General features: G+C 34.6%; 1 long non-coding RNA gene across 2 annotated transcripts; it reads right to left on the bottom strand.

Annotated features, from left to right (window-relative positions):
* Positions 1 to 388: 388 nt before the first annotated feature.
* On the bottom strand, positions 389 to 15,080 carry LOC130601476 (uncharacterized). 2 transcript variants are annotated; one of them, XR_008972686.1, is made up of 3 exons: positions 13,691 to 14,267; positions 6,181 to 6,524; positions 389 to 541 (listed from the first exon to the last, which is right to left on the bottom strand). It is a non-coding gene; the product is annotated as an uncharacterized LOC130601476 (long non-coding RNA). The 2 variants fall into 2 exon arrangements; XR_008972687.1 differs by lacking the exon at positions 389 to 541 and adding an exon at positions 14,969 to 15,080 and having other exon boundaries at positions 6,087 to 6,524; positions 13,691 to 13,843.
* Positions 15,081 to 16,913: the final 1,833 nt, after the last annotated feature.

The following is a 16,913-nucleotide window of genomic DNA, read 5'->3' as shown; positions in this document are numbered from 1 at the left end:
CTTTACAATATGTATTTACATATGTAATTCAACATGAATTCATGTTGAGATACCGATGGAAGCATTCAGGTAGTTAGTCAGCTGTTTCAAATTTAGCCAGATTTGCCTGACACAATACAGGATTCAATGACAAGGAAGTCTAAGAAAATGGCCCGTGCAGCCAGATGTTTTTTTTGCTTTCACCTGTATAAGTATTTTTTTAAACATAATATAGTTACTAAAATAATGCTAGTGTCATCAGCACTCTTCTATTAGGAGAAAAAAACAAATGCCTACTTTAAAAAACCAAACATCTTGACAAATCTTCAAAATGCAGAAACTTGAAAAGCACAAGGCTAACATCAGTTTCTCATTATGAAAGTGTCAATGCAGTAATTTACCTTTATCTGTAGTGTAGCCAATAGAACAGAGATTGATTGCAATAAATAAATATACATTTTTCTTAATGTTACCTTTTTATGACAGAAAACCTGGCATGAAAACAAAGCCACAGAATGAATGGAAGATGAAAAAGACCACTCATAAATCTTCCTGTAAGTATCTGTAAAAAAGTGACAAGAAAAATTACCTTTAAGGTCAAAAAACACAGAACCTGCAAATAATTAAGAACCACTTACAATAACTAACAATTAAAAGCTAATTTTTATGATATTATTTAAATTCATTATGAATTCAAAGTCTCATGACGAATTTCATAAATGACTGGATAGTAAAATAATAGGATAAAGTCTTAAGTCTTACATATAATAAATCTGTACATTATTTGTGGAATGGTGAAATTTAAACTTTTAAAAGTAAAACATTGTTATTATTAAAGTAGAATAGGAACAGCTACGGAAAAGAAAACACTATGGGTTTATGAGGAGCTGTAAGACAGAGGAGTGAGAGAATATAGCTTTAGCCAAATGGATGCTTAAGAAATTAATGTCTGTAGATGTATCAGTGTTTTGCTACTTAGCAAATGCAATGTTTGGCATACAGTGGTTTGGAGGCTGTTTGATAGATGCATGTGTGGTAGATGTATGTGTGGTTTTGAAAGATGTATGTGTGGTTTGTGGTTTTATGTTAAATGTATAAATTGCAGTTACCTGTGTATTCAGAACACATATATTTAATTAAAAAAAAACCCAAACAAGTATAGTCTTTTGAGAATCTGGGAATAACACATAAATACTGAACCCAAATATCTTCATCCCCTTTACTCCTACAGGAAAAATGCTTGCACCAATACAGAGGTCCTCCACTACATCTTCAGGAATGTTTTAAGAAGTTATATGGTTTATAGAAGTGGAATAGATGTTAAATTCTGTTGTCATTATTATGTACATGCTTTTTTTTTCTGTAGACCCAGGGGATTACTAGAAATAAAAGTCCTATAGAAAGTTTCTGGTTTACTCAGTATGAGAAGTGGTTTTCCACTTGTCCATGATTTCTCCTAGTCACATGGTTCAGGTGCTCAGAAATGGAATAGCAAGCAGCATAATCTATACCAATGAAAGAAATCTTGCTAGTAGGCTACCTGCACACATTTTTAAAAGGAAGATTATTTTTGTAATATTTTGGCTGTTCTCCTTAGAGATCTAAAAAGCAAAGGTCTGATAACATTTAAAGGACAAATATTTTCAGATTTCAAAAGCACGTCAAAGATGGAAAACTTCACTACTGTTTCTAATGTAAATACAGCACAAAAATTATACTGTTCCAAGAAATAATCCAAATACAACTTCCAGAACAAACGACCTAGTGAAAATCTGGGAACTAAATCAGACTGGACACACAGGCCTAGTCAGTTTCATATAATTCTGTTTGTGTTGTCAGATGATGAGAACACAACTCAAAATCAGTAATTTCGTTGGAGGCAGCAGTACTCTGAAACCTCTTCTCGCTGGACTTTGTGAAAAAGCCTTTACTGGCTACTTCATATCTCCACTCTCCTGCCTGTCCTGATAACCATTCAGTAGCTACATGTTTGAAAGGCTACAATGAAAATATTGTAGCCCTACAGAGCAAACTTTGACTTCAGTTTCAGTTATTCTGTTGTTGCACATTTCTGTTAAATGGTCAGAAGAGGTACAACATTGATTTTTGAAATTGTCATTACTTCACTATGGAATTAATGTTTTATTTAAATGAACATAAATGGATCACATCCTCTTATGAGCTATCACTTGGACTGTTATGTTTTCGCATTTGAAAGATTGTATTAATAACTGCATTTTCATAGTTTCTTTAACTGAAAGCTTAAATAACAAGGAAAATTATGTGGTTTCCATGTAAGTGTCCTTACAGGACACCACAAACAATGACTTTCAATATATGGAGGCGCAGTGCAGTTCATTTTACATGAAAATGCAATGTGGGTTGAATCAAATGATCCACTGATTTCAGTGGGGAAACTTGAGCTTTTATTTTGCCCTACAAGCTTTTTAGCCTTGCTGCTCTGAGTAACCACACTGAAATCAAGCCATTCTTAATAGAAACATATACTGCCAAATGCCTCTGGTTGTACTTGTCCTTAGTCAGTTATCAACCTGCTTCCACCATGCTTATCAAGCAATTTGATAAGCTTGATCAGAAAAAAAAAAAATCACTCTTTTTTTTTTTTTTTTTTACATGTCATGGGTATAATTTTCAACTGAAAACAAACAAAACAAACACTGCAATTGTTCTTGATGAATGCTGTGCACTTCTGAGAATCTGGCTGTGCATGTCTGACATACAAGGACAATAACGAGGACCTTCCTTTTTGCTTTCCTGACCTTTAAATTCTACACTATCCTTTAAAAAAAGAAACAACTAGAAAATGATTACAAATGATGGTGCTCCCTGGTGTTATTTCAAGGATATTTACTGAAAGCGTGGAGAGTTTTAAGGAAAACTAGAACTGAATAAACTAGGGAATTTAAGAATATAAAAATGAATCAAAAAAAAAACCCCAAAACATAAGATTATCCATAAGAAAGCAAATGAAATATTATATTCTTCCCCACGACCCTGTATTTGAGAATGGTAGAATAATAAGGGATGTGTCCTTCCACTTGTGATGGCAGCTGCATTGCCTGGAACCTGAAACATCAGGATGAAGGCTCTGGCTGGCAAACTCTGTCTCCTCTAATTCTTCCTCCTCATTTCTGCTTGGCAGATGACAGAAAGAAGAATAATGCTCTCTAATAATTCTTACCTGGGCTTTGTATGATGGTGAAATAAACAGCTTTCTAAGAGTCAGAAAATGATTAAACAAGATCATCAATTCTGAAGATGGAGGATTTAAAGAGCCATAATCACCAGGATCAATGTTTCTGACAGTTATTTCAAAGGCAAGAAAAGCAAGTCAACTTCACTTTTAACGAATCTTAGATTCAGAAAAGGACACAGCATGTGGGAGGACCTGCAAAGATTAGGAAAGATACAGCACATCTTTGTCTTGAAATATGTTTTAAAATCCTGCATGAGGCTGCTGTGCTGCCAGTAAAGAGCTAAGGATTTGAGAATGTATGACTACTCTGCTAAATATATAGGACTGAATTATCCTATACACGCTAAATATATAGGACTGCATTATTCTATACATGCAAAGAAATAAGTGCTTGTTTTCAGTTTTCATGCCTTTTTTAACCTGTTCCTTTTAACTTTGTCTAATTATTTCTTTGCTTTAATTTCTTCACAGTTTATGCTGTACATTTTTTTTTTTTAATTGGCCTGTTCTCACCTTCTGTTTGTTCTTCTAGTCTCAAATTATCCTTCTACTCTGTATTTTGTCCTCATTTTTCCCATTTTGTTTCTCATTCATTTCTCTGTTGTCCACAGTCCCATCTGGTTTTTACTGTGTGACCAAAGAAGAGTTTTGTGTTCTGCTCTTCTAAATGACAAGTGGAACTATAGTCTTGAAGTTAATGTGTCAGATCTCCAAATATGAGCAAAATTCAAAACTTACCCTGCATAGGTTAAAGCTCATTATGTGAGAAAGACATATATAAATGAGTTTTAAAAACGACAGAAACATTCATGTTCACACAGATTGCACTACATGGTAGACCTACAGGGCCAGATCCCTAGTTCTGTGTTTGTTTACCGTGAGTAACCATAGAGGACTGGAGAAATCATATTGAATATAGGCTACATATATATAGAATATATATATGCAGGTTATGGTTAATGTCTGCTTATATACTATTTCTTCCCCTTCACTCTGGGGAATGTCAATTCTAAGGGAGGACAAATAGTTTAAAGAATAGCTCAAGGTGTAACCAGTGGGTTAGTCTTAACATGGGGTTAACATGAATGGGGTTCAGCAGATGCTTGAGAGTCCACCTTATCTGAGGGATGACAGCACTGGAATATGATTATTAAGTTAGATGACATGAATGCAAAAGGAACTTAGCCAGCTGAGAAGATACCATCTTCTAAAATGTTGTGAAATCGAGTGAAAGAATATGTAAGATACTGCACTTTGGTAGAAGTTATCCACCACACAAATACAAGATTGCGGTAGGCAAAAACCTGCAGAATGGGAACTAGTAGCTTTTGTTGTTGACGTGAAGATGGAACTATCAGTGGGAAAAACCTGTATCATACCAGGAGGTAGAATTAGTGTTACAGCCAGCAAGATAGATGAGATAGTAGTTCCACTTAATATTTACTTGGTCTTGGCTTTACCAGTTGGTGCAGATCTATCCAGTCTGGTGCCTTGTACTTCAAGCAAGATGTGAGCCACTTGGAGAGAAGAGGGAGGGACAAGAAAAGTGATAAGGTGGGCTAGAAAACATGCAGTCTGTAGAGATTGAAAGTGCTGGAACTACATGACTGAGGGAAGACAACCATTCTCAACACCAAAAGGTGCTACAGCATTTTTTTTCCATCATAGAAATAGATAATAAATTTCAGTGAGAGTATCCAGGTTAGAAACAGAACTTGTTTTAATGTTAAGAATAGTGAACAGCTGCATTAAAAAATTTTCTACAGGAGAATTTAGCTGAAAGTTTTTAAGAAAAAACACTCTTCTGCCAGAAATTATGCATGTGTTTTTAATCACCCCTTGGGAGGGAAATTGAATTATAGACTCCTCAAGGACATTTTCAACTCTATTCTTCTGTGACTTTTTGGAATTATGAAAACATCATGTCAGTTTCATAAGAAATATTAACTTGTAAATACTCCTACAGGAGGTATAAAATTCTGCTTTCACAGTCTTCCCAAGTGTTAGGAAAAGTTTTGTTATTTCATGGAAGTTTGTTTTGGAATTATGAGAGAAATACTTTCTTCCACTGTTATTTGCCACTACTTCAGCATCATTTTGACTCTTCAAATTCAGTACTGCTGGAAGCAACACTTCTTAACATTAAGTTACTGGAAATGCTTTTCCCAGTAGAGCACTAGTGAAGTGATTTAATGTCACCAGCATAAGTGCTATTAAATATTCCAGAAATTTATATAGCTTTCACAGATAAGGCTAATGAAGAAGTGGGGAAGAAACAAAGGAGGAGAAAAAGAGAAACATACTAACATGAATAAACAGAGTGGAAAAAGCTGAACAGCAACAGGGAATGCTTATGAATGACAAAATAAAGTGAAATGGAAAGTGATAAGAGCAGTTATTTAGGTGTTGACGTCAGACTGAGAAAACACAAGTCAGCGTGACACAGAAAAAGAGCAAGTTCACATTTTGCTTTTAGCCTTCCTCTATTTTCCCTCCCTTTCTATTTACAGGACACTTTCTTTTGACATTTGAAAAAGAATGGAGTGTTCTAAGCATTGTACATCTGTTTTATTTCAGTTGTTTTGAGGAAATGCCAAGTGAAATTTGGTGTAATTCAGCAATGAAAATGAAGTTACGCTTATGCATGAACAGCAAGAAGACTATGTCAAATTGACCTGGGTTTTGTTTGTTCATTTTCTGTAGATATTTATATATTTTCTACAAGATACTTGTATCTTGCTGATATAAAAACTTTGATTCGTTGGATCCACCTTTTAGTAGACGCTGCTGAAATCCACCAGCTTGTAGCAACAAAAGGAAAACACAGGTCCTATTTTACACATGCTGCCCATTAGTTGTGTTTGGTAAATAAATCTAAGTTAAATTTAATAATACTTGTGATTTGTTTGATTATTCCTGGTTGTGGGTGGTCATCTGCAGCTTTTTCATTATAAGCTGTCTCAAGCAGCACCTTCTGTTCTTACCTTTAATGCAGCTTGTGGTCTTTGCATTGTCAACACAGACTAAATTCTTGATGTGATGGACAGAAAGGCATTGTTTGATCTAGTGGCTGAAGTAGTGCTCTGCAAGCCTTAGCATAGCCCTTGTCACAGTAGGACAAGCACATGATTTATACAGTGGCAATGTCTTTGTGGCTCTGCCAGTTCCTGTTACGGAGGTGTACCACAGTATGTCCATGCTCTGCAGAGCTCAGCTTCATAGCATATGCAGGGTGTAGGGCATGCAATTTTGCAAGCTCTTCCCCAACACTACTTTTCTACAAGAGGCATATCCTTCTCAGGAATGAATGAAGAGTCAAAGTTTGCCTCTAGGACTGCAGAAAGAAAAGGAAAATCTAATCACAGAAGTATGGGGCTATAACATAAAATCATCAGTCAACAGTAACTTCTCTAAAAAAGAAAACAGCTCATCTCTGATCTGTGCTATGTGGAGCAACTACGGGACTATCACTTCAGGGGAACAGTAAATCCACGACCATTTAAGTCTATGTAAGTTTTTTGGTTTGGCCTACAATCTACTTCAAAATTGACAGGCAGACCATATACAGTGTGCTTTCGTAAGGAAATACTTTTTAATAAATAGAGTAATTGACTCTGAGTTGAAACAGACTTTGGTTCTGATGTGGGCAGCAAGTGTTCAGACTCCTAAATGAGATTGTGATAAATAGCTTTGGAATGAGTAGACAACAAAACTGGCTACTGAAAACAACAGTGTGGTAACCCAGAAAATAATGAAACACAAGCTAGTTTGTTCAGCAGCTACCCACATAAGTAAGGCAAAGGTCCTTTAGGGTTGCTAAGCCAGTACGAGACTTCTTATGAGCCAGAAAGGGAAAGCAAAAATACATCAAGTAGATGATCCTTTTTTATAATGGGATTTTTTCTTTTTTGTTTTGATTTGTGCTTCCAAACATATTTGTCCTTTCAGCCACGGATTTCGTTGGACGGAAGGATGAGGTCACCTAGTCTTTTTTGAGTTCCTATTATTTTGGTTACTCTTTTGCAAATCTCAGAGGCTAGTTAATTTTTAGGAGGTAAATTTAATTCCTTTTAATCAAATTTGTTTTTCAGCTCTTGTTTTACATATACGCCAGAGCAAGAATGTATGCAGCATGAAACATGAGAAGATCATATTTGTCAAAGAAAAGTGGTTTTATCGGTAAAAATCTGCCTGTGTGCACGTTAACAGTCGCTTTCATATTAAATACTCCTTCTGCTCATGCTAGTATTTTTTCAAACTTAGTAAGTGTGTGGGATTTTGCCCTTAGCAATTAAATCCTCTGCAAAAGCAGCTAATTTAGCATCTCTGTGGTAATTCATTGAAGATGGACCTTTTCAGGGACTACACCAGTTGTAGGTGCAGGGTTTGAACCAAAAGCCCACTTACCGCTGCCTTTATGTAGGATTCTGTAACACACACAGATTTGAGAATACTGCTTTATGAGGCTACTGATAAAGATTTTTTCTTTCCTCCATATTATTTTATGTTCAATTCAGAAAATAATATCATACATTGAGAGAGATTCTTTTTACTTCAACTATTTGGCTGGGCATTAAATGTAAAATTTTTTCCTTGAGCCTCCATTAAAAAATGCTCCTATAAGGATGATTTATGATTGTTTTGACTTAGGTAACTTGTAGATTGAAAATCATAGATGCACAAAAGTGTCCTTTACAATTGTGCATCTAGAATAGGTGTAAAAATAAATTAAATGGATCCACCTTTTCTTGACATAAAAGATAGATGGACTAAATCCCCCTACTGAGCTTATTTAAAGAACAAGGTGAAGTGTACATTTCCTCAATCTCTAGCTCATGGTAAAAAAAACCCAAACCAAACCAAACCCAAAACCAAAATAAAACAATAAAAAAGGCACTTGGCTAAAATTTACAGTTATTTTTATTAACTTTAAAAAATTACTTTCTGAACTTAATTTTAGGAAACCATGAATTTGATTTTGGCCTTGGATATTCTGGAAGAATATATGTAACAAATACAGCTTTCCAGGTTTCCTCCACAATGTATATGACAGATTTACTTTGGAACTCCTAGGTGAAGGCATATTTAAAAATACAGTGAAATGGAACATGGAATTGTGTAAAAACTGGGTTAACAGGCTCAATACCTTTGTTACTATAAAAAACAATACAGGCTATATCAAAAAGAAAAGAAAAGAAAGAAAAGAAAAAAGAAAAAAAAAAGAAAAGAAAAGAAGAGAAAAGAGAAAAGAAAAGAGAAAAGAAAAGAAAAAAGAAAAGAAAAAAGAAGAAAAGTAAAGAAAAGAAAGAAGAAAAGGAAAGAAAAGAAAAAAGAAAAAAGAGAAAAGAAAAGAAAAGAGAAAAGAAAAAAGAAGAAAAGAAAAGAAAAGAAAAGAAAAAAGAAAAGAAAAGAAAAGAAAAAAAAGAGAAGAAAAGAAAAAAAAAGAAAAAAGAAAAAACACCACTTTGGTTCATCTTTTCAGTATAATTTTTAAAGAACTGACATTTTGGGAAATCCAGAGAAAAGATTTATGCATAAAATCAGTGATCACTGTGTATACTCAGAACCTTCAGGTAGTTGTGATTTTCTTAATGATTTATTTAAGAAATAAACACCTAAGAAGAATCAGGTTCAAATTTATTTAAAAACAACAACTCTTTTCAATGGCCATATCAGTAATACCAGGCCAGAAGGCATCTCCTTATTTCTGGATTTTGAGCTTTACTATGGCTGCATTCTGATTCCATATTGGAGTGTGAATTTAGGGGGTTGGAAGCTAAAAGTGCTCTATGTCCTTTACTCTGTATTATTCTAGATACAATTAAATATACTTTGTGTATATTGTGTACTTTGTGTACATCCCATTGTGGTCATTGAATTTTTCTGCCTTTATAAATACAGTCTAGATTTATTTTTAACATGAATTTGTGGATTAGTTTGCCCTTCTATCTTGAAATTAGATCCATATTCCTTCCTGATTCAGTAAACTTAGACCACAGAGGAATGTAGCCTATTTTTTTTTAATTGCCTCGGTTTAATTTTTAATGGAATGTTACTCTAGTTCACCACAACTAAATTTGATCACTACTAAAAGACAACACTTTATCAAATGAAAATGGCATTTAGAAATCTTATTATCAGGTTTGATCCTAAAATATTACTGAATAGGAAAGCTCATAGCAGAACAAGTGCCCTTAACATCCCTCTGTGTTTACTTTCTGAATTCTTGGCAGAATTATTTGGTGACAGTATATGAATTATATGAATGGCATATGGATTAACATTAATTAATCTACCCTTGCAATAGTTACTCATTCAACAGTTAGAAACAATGGCAGAGTAAAAGACTGCAGCATTCAGTAACATTCTGTTTTATAGATGCTGGGACTTTCTAAGTGAAAGAGCACCATTCATAAGAATTTCCTTTATTATAGATATTTATTAGTAATACTACTGTAGCAGTTCAATCCCTAGAGGTTTACACTTAAATCTCTTATGTGATTATTGCTGTTGAGTACATTCCTACTGTGAATAAAATACTTCTGACAAAATATTAAATTTTAAATAAGCTATTTTTTTATAGTACACAGCACTAATACAGTCAACCACAGGTACACTCCTATAAAGCAGCTTTGCTATACTGCAGTATGATGGCATCTGCTATATTCTCCGTTCCTGAGGGGACTCTAGAGATCACAAGACAATTTTAATTACACTGTTGGTATTCACTAGAGATGCTAAAAACAAGCACATCTTCATACGGAGGTGTTCATATGAACATCTCCATATGAAACTTGGAGATTGTTCATATTAGGTTGACTGTAAACTGACTGCAACCTGTGATATTAACTATCTTAAAACTATAGAAGCATTTCTGTTGCTGACAGCAGGTGAATTCGTTTTGAACTTTTAACTGGGAGAATAGTTAAGAAAATTGCTTTGGAAGTGCACGTGGATGATAATGGTTCCAAGAATGGATTTAAGCAACAAGCTACAACCTGTTAATTTGATGTACATGGTTATTGGCTGTTATCATGTATTCTCAAATTCTGGCAAATTTCTTCTCAGTCTTCCTATGGGATTTAGTGCAATCAGTTGAGTCCTTTTACCTTCCACTTTGCAAAGGCAATGTGAAAAAGAAAACCCAAACAAAAAAACCCCACCATTGATATTGAATTTTCAAATCTAATGAGCAAAATCCCAGATATCCACTGCATTTAAGAACTATTTCCCTACATGAGAATAAAATCCCTAATTCAGTCACCTGCAGAGTCATCCCTTGCAGTCTAGTCAAGCTTTCTTCTTAAGTCCTGCACTGGATGCAATTTTATTTACTGCTTTTGCAGAAACATTTTGGGTTTATCATCTTACTGTAGGTCTATGATCACTTCTGCTGTGCACTACAATTATCTGAAAATCATTTATATCAGATACTGTAAGAAAAAATGCTGGACTAGAATTCCACCTGCTTAGATAAGCTCCAAAGATGTATTTTGCAGCTTTGTTGCTGCTGCTATGACTAAGCTTCTTGTGAGCATGGATGCAGAGTGGAAGATGATATTTTATGCTTATTCAGGTTCATGGGACTGAAGGGATAATACACATTTTTCATGGTTTTCTTATACTGAAAATTATAAAACAAATCTGGTTTTTGAAACAGATTTCTAGAATTCAGGAATATTTGTTGTAGATAAGTATATTGGAAGCCTTATTATTCAGCATTTTTCAAAAGTAGTTCTTTGTCCATCTGATACAGAACTAGGTGCTTATATAAATATTGTATAAGCAGCAGAAAGCAGTCTAGGGAATCCTATAGTCAATGCAGTACTAGAAGCTGCTCCTGCTGATGTAGCACTAGCTACTTTAGGTCATCATTTAAAATGTATCTGGTCACCAAATGTTTTGAGTAAGTTTATATTATTTAACCTTGGAAATGTGTCTTAGTTATTTAGTTTGGAGTAGCCATTCAAAAATATCTGAGTAAGAGCAAATCCAGAAATCAGGGATTTGTAACACAAAAGAAGGCATTCAAAGAAAGTTACATTAGAGAAAAAGAAACCTCCAAAGAAATTAAGAATTTAAAATTTGCAAAAAAACCTGCAAATCTTAATGCTTCATACATTAATAAACATCTGAAAATAATCAGTTAACACATGAGCTGATCACTTAAGCTAACAGCTTCAGGTTATGTTTATTAACTACAACAAACATGTATACTGGTTCATATAGGAACACATAATCTTATAAGAAATAATTTTGAAATTGGTATTTATCAGTCAGATAGTGTTGGTGATTCCCATTACTTAAAGATCTATTATTCTGTACACATTCTGTTGAGGTTTGGGGGTTTGGTTTTCTTTTCCTTCCCCCCCCCCCCCCCCCTTTCTCTTAAAAGATACGGTATTGTGTTTTTTTTTCCCATATACAAAGCCTATATCTTACTAGATCTGGAATTGGTTTTGCCCAAAAGCTTTAAATAAAAATGCTACTGAACTATTTAAAAAATGAAAGCTTCTACAAATCTGCATATATAATAAATTTTGGTGGTGTTACAATCTCCATTTTGCTGTTCTTCCTAGCTAATAATTACTCTATTCTGTTGTTTGTTTTGTTGTTGTTTTTTATTAGACTACTGTTATACCTGGTGCCCAGATGGCTTTGGTTTTAAGTTGGCTCTATCATTATTTTATTATGGAAGGGATTACAATTGAGATTTGGCTTCTCCATCTACCCATGCATGCAATATTTAAAACCCCCAAACAATAGACCTCTAAATACAGAAGTCATTGAATCAACGTTTGCTTAATTTTCTAAGACAGTTTACTGCACATAAAGTATATGTACACATCTTTGCGATACTGATTCCTACATCATTGTTATTTGAATACCTTTTTAACACATATTCTTTCTTACTTATCATAACCTCAAACACCATCCAACCTCAAATCTTTCAACAAGAAAATGTATTATTTAGCCAAACATTTATGAAGAAAAATACTACAGGAAATTTCATTATTTCATTATGATTTTGTATATACCCTTTTTTTAGACTCAGTATACCCAGCAGAGGACTTTACTATGGATGATCTTTTTGCTGTCCTCCCTGTTGGAGATCCCCTGCTACTAGTCAAAATTCCAGGGAGACAACTCCTGGAAGCCTTATAGAAGGAGTTTCACAGGTACCCAGCTCTTGATGGAAAGTCTGTAGAGTGATCATCCGGTCTGTTCTACATGTGCCGAAATATATTAGCTGTCTTAGACACTTAAACATTTTGACTTAATGCTGATAAAGGTATAACAAACCTTGTGTCATGCCTGTATGAAGTATGATGATTACTTCTCTACCAAAAAAAAAAAAAAAAAAAATAGTATTAGTACTATACTATGAAAATATAAAAACTGGGATAAAATCTTAGATACCTTTTATTTGGTGGTGTCTTTACATAGATGTTCAGTTCTGGACTCCTGGTGAGGAAACTAACAGCTGCTGCCTCAAATACACTTAATAGTAGGATATTGGGTGCATATATGATCTTACTGTTCATTATTGTAAGAGCTGTATTTTTTTTTTTACCCTAAGTTTGGCTCTTACTCTATTGTTCTGAATGGTTCATAAACTTGATTTATTCCCTTTTTCTATCCAGTATTTGTCTTCTTAACTTCCAGATTCCCTCAGGTTGAAGGAATAGAATTCTGCCTTCATCCAGATGCAGAACCAGGGCACAGAACTGTAGGAGACTCAGCAAAAAAATCAAGGATTCTATCTGAAGGAAAGCAAGGTCTACCAATTTGGCATTAAGAAATACTTGGTTAATGTAAATTGTGATATGTATAGCGTTATTATTTGGGCTTCTGAAGCTTTATTTCTATAAAGTACAATCTGATTGATTGCTAAATTATGGAAGTCTACTGGATTATAATTTGATTCTTTTCCCTTTTTCCTCCATCAGCTTCCAGACTTGTTTCTTTCCTGATATTCCTATGTGTTTGAGAAATATGCCTGTCATTCTGCAGATTAGAAAACACAGATATCAAGCCTGTTTTTTAAACTCTCTTACTCGTTTCCTAGTAAAGTTCACACATGCAAATACTATTTTTGCATATTCAGATTAAGCATAGCTATTTGTAGCCAGTCTCTCAGTCTTATTTGCATGCAAAATGTACATGTTCAATCTGGAAGTTGTTTAAGAAGGTAGCTCCAAGCAATTTCAACTCACTTTTCCAATGAATAAAAAATTCATACTAAACAAAAAATTGGATAGTTTTATTACTAATGCTTTTGCAACCTTACAATTCAAAGTAATTTTGAAATAGGCATTTACATGTGCATATTTACAGAACTGTCATATACAATAATATTTTTATTTCTCTCAGAGACTTGTTTTTATGGTCATATTGTAGTCATCCAGCTTACTGGGAATTTGAATAATGCAAATAAAGTTATATGATACATGAAATACAAAACATTAGGACATCAGTCTGTGGAAACTTTACCTGAGCGCAGCTGGGAAAAGACAGGAAAGACCTGTGACTACTGCCTAGTACTCAACCCTGGAAGGCCACAGAACTGCTACTTGATAAATATGGTAATATTTCCTCAGCTGCTTCGGAGACTATTCACAGTTGATCATTTTGGGGCAATCAATCCTGCAGGCATGAAGAGAGGGACATGAAAATAAAGGAGGTAGATAAGACTCTAAAGAGGTCAAACCCAGTTCTGAAATTCTAGTCTGTTGTAGAGAAGTGGATCTAGCACACAGAGGCTTTAGACTTAGCATGTAATGCTTTCAAGGGACAAAAGCCTTTCTGATACAGTCCTCTCTTTACCCTGACGTAGAGTCTGTGACAAAATTATTTTTGGAGTATGTAGGTCTACTGATACACTCAGGCATTGTCACCATCTATCTCTTTTGCTTTCTGAGCCTCTCATAAACATCTCATAAACATTCTTAAACATCTGGAGAGAGTAAAGATTGTATAACTCTATTTCCTCCAGGCAGATGTTTTCTTCTAATGGCTTTTCCACAGTTACAAAAGTGTGATTTAAAATAACTTCTGTACCAAAACAACCAACCAAAATGCTTTAAAGGCAGCTGACACCATATGGTTATCCGAAGATCCCCTTCAGCTTTGGTATATCTGAGACTAAAGTGGGATATGTGGATAGGACAAGTGGTAATGGGCTAAAATTTAAACACGGGAATTTTAGATTAGATATAAGGAGGAAGTTCTTTACTGCAAGGGTGGTGAGGCACTGGAATGGGTTGTCTGGGGAAGCGGTGAATACTCCATCCCTGGTGGTGTTCAACGCTAGGTTGGACAGAGCTCTGGATGACAAGGTCTAGTGTGAGGCATCCCTGCCTATAGCAGTGGGGTTGGAACTAGATGACCTAGAAGTCCTTTCCAACCCAAACCAGCCTATGATTCTATGATTCGGTGATTTTAAATCCTGATTTACTTGGCAGGTCTGAAAAAATCCCTCCTAAGATTTTTTTTTCTTCAGAGCCATGATGTTTGAAAACTTCTTCTCAGTGATGTTTGAATAAAGTTGTTTCCTTCTAAACACTATTTACTTATGAGAATAGATGGATGGTGAGCCAAGTAATTCTTTAGATCACTGAAATACTAACTTAAAGGTCTTTGTAAGAGACTTTTGCCATCTATTCGTGACCCTTACAGGCTGAAACATACTCTTTTATTTTCATACCAATAAACTATGCCTCTGACAAAAGTCTGAAACACAGAAGGAAATGCTAAAAAAGTGGAACTTACAGGCAGTTCAAGACAGTAAAATCCTTTTAATAGTCCAGAAAGCAGTGCTCTTGTAGTCAAAGACATATAAGATGCTCAAGAAGTGAGGCACTATTCTTTGCCACTTAAATGAACAGTTTATGGCATGTCTAACAGTGGCTTACCTTGCATCTTGCTCTATTTTTTCTACACGTAAAACCTATGAATATAAAGCTGCATTTCTTTTGTATCATATGTTTCACCTTGTGAACTTGCAATGCTGGCTTTAATTTAGAATATTTATTTCTTCATAGACAGGAAGTTAAGAATATGGTCTATGGTTTTTAAAATGTACAGAGAGGCAGAGATGTCACTTAGTAGTAGATGCAATAAGAAATAACATTTTAATCTCTTCCAGAATAGTACAGAGAAGTCTACCTGACATTCTGGGATAAGTACCTGTTACATACTTTTGATTCTAAGAATGGCATGAAAAGCAAAAGTAGTTGAAACCATTTGCATTGATCTAAATTACATAAGCCAGAAAAAGGGTTATATGATCCTATGAATGGTGCTGGAAAGCACAAAAAAGGTCTTTCTCAAAGCACTAACATTAGCTAAACCCTAAGTGATTTATAATACCACATTTGTAAAGGTTAAAAAATTCTGTTGGGAGTAGATGGCTTTGTTTTGAGAAAGTATGAAGGAAATCAGGTCAAAGCCACAGAACAAAACCTAGAAACATTATCAGCATTCCACAATGGAGGGTTCAAGATAACGCAGCGATGATATAATTTCTGATGAAAGTATATCATACTGTCTCAAAGTTCAGCGAGAAACAGAAGTTCCTCTTCCCCTTCTAAATGTCCATATAGCTGTGTGAATTGCTTTATTCTCAATTTTTTTTCTTTGAAAAGCCAATGACAAAAATATAACCTTTTTTTTTTCTGTTGGACCTACTCCTAGCACAAGTATCTCCTGATGGGTAATAAAAGTGGTCTAATTAATATATTCCTTTCCTTTCCTTATTGATCCTACTCCAGCAGGAATTTTTGGTGCAGCAAAGAGTCATCCTATTCACTGCCTCTCAAAAGCTGATATAGCTGCCACATTACTTTAAATGGCTCATGAGAACAGTGAGCTGGGGTTCTCTAATGGGCTTCATGATACATGCATACAGGTCAAGCCAGGTTATTCTACCTCTTAATCCCATATTGGCTCCCTCCTTATTTGTCATATTTAACCACATCATCTTTTTCCTATCATAGAAAATAATAATAAAACTGTGACTTTGAGGGCAAAGACTTAAAACAGTACTGTGTGTACCTGGCATGTATGAAATCTCCAGCAAAAAGCAGTAATAGTTAAATTGAAGCTTAGCTTAGCCTCAACTCATCTGCATGAGACTAGAGAAGTGATGTGGTAATGAGTAGTTCAAAAATTTGAACAAAGAGTAATTCCACAACTGTGGTCTTAGTCATAATGAAATTTGGATATTTATCAAACTTAGAGTTTATAATAAAAAGTGGGGTTTAAAGGGTTTATTAAATATATCAGAGTTACCATATAATCAGATAACATTTGTTTAAATGCTCAGTAGTTAATACACTTATTTTTATTCTATTTTTTTAAATACATATATTACATTTTTTTTTTTAAATTTGCCACAAGCGTTTGAAGAAAGCACAGTAAAAAACCATCAGTAAATGCAGTGTCTGGCATAGAAGGAAAGATTTGTCACATTTCCCAGAAAATGAACACTCATGACAACTCAGAATGGTGAGAGAGGAGGTTCTGCACATGTTCCCATGGCTCTCATCAAGGACTGCAGCAGCTCTGTCTCTGACTGAATGTGATAAACAGCATCAAGCCTAACACAGTACCTAAAAACTGCATCTCTTATAAACTGGTAAGGTCAAACAGCAAGTTCTTAATGAACATTCAGCATAATTATGTTAAGTGTTATTTTGCATTTTCTTTACAGTAA

The sequence above is a fragment of the Pezoporus wallicus genome, unplaced genomic scaffold (genome assembly GCF_028554395.1).
Source record: "Pezoporus wallicus isolate ANWC-B61680 ecotype Strahan unplaced genomic scaffold, APGP_CSIRO_Pwel_v1 contig_608, whole genome shotgun sequence".
Lineage (NCBI taxonomy): Eukaryota > Metazoa > Chordata > Aves > Psittaciformes > Psittacidae > Pezoporus > Pezoporus wallicus.
Note: the sequence above shows the minus strand (reverse complement) of the source record. Positions and strands in the feature narration are given on the sequence as shown.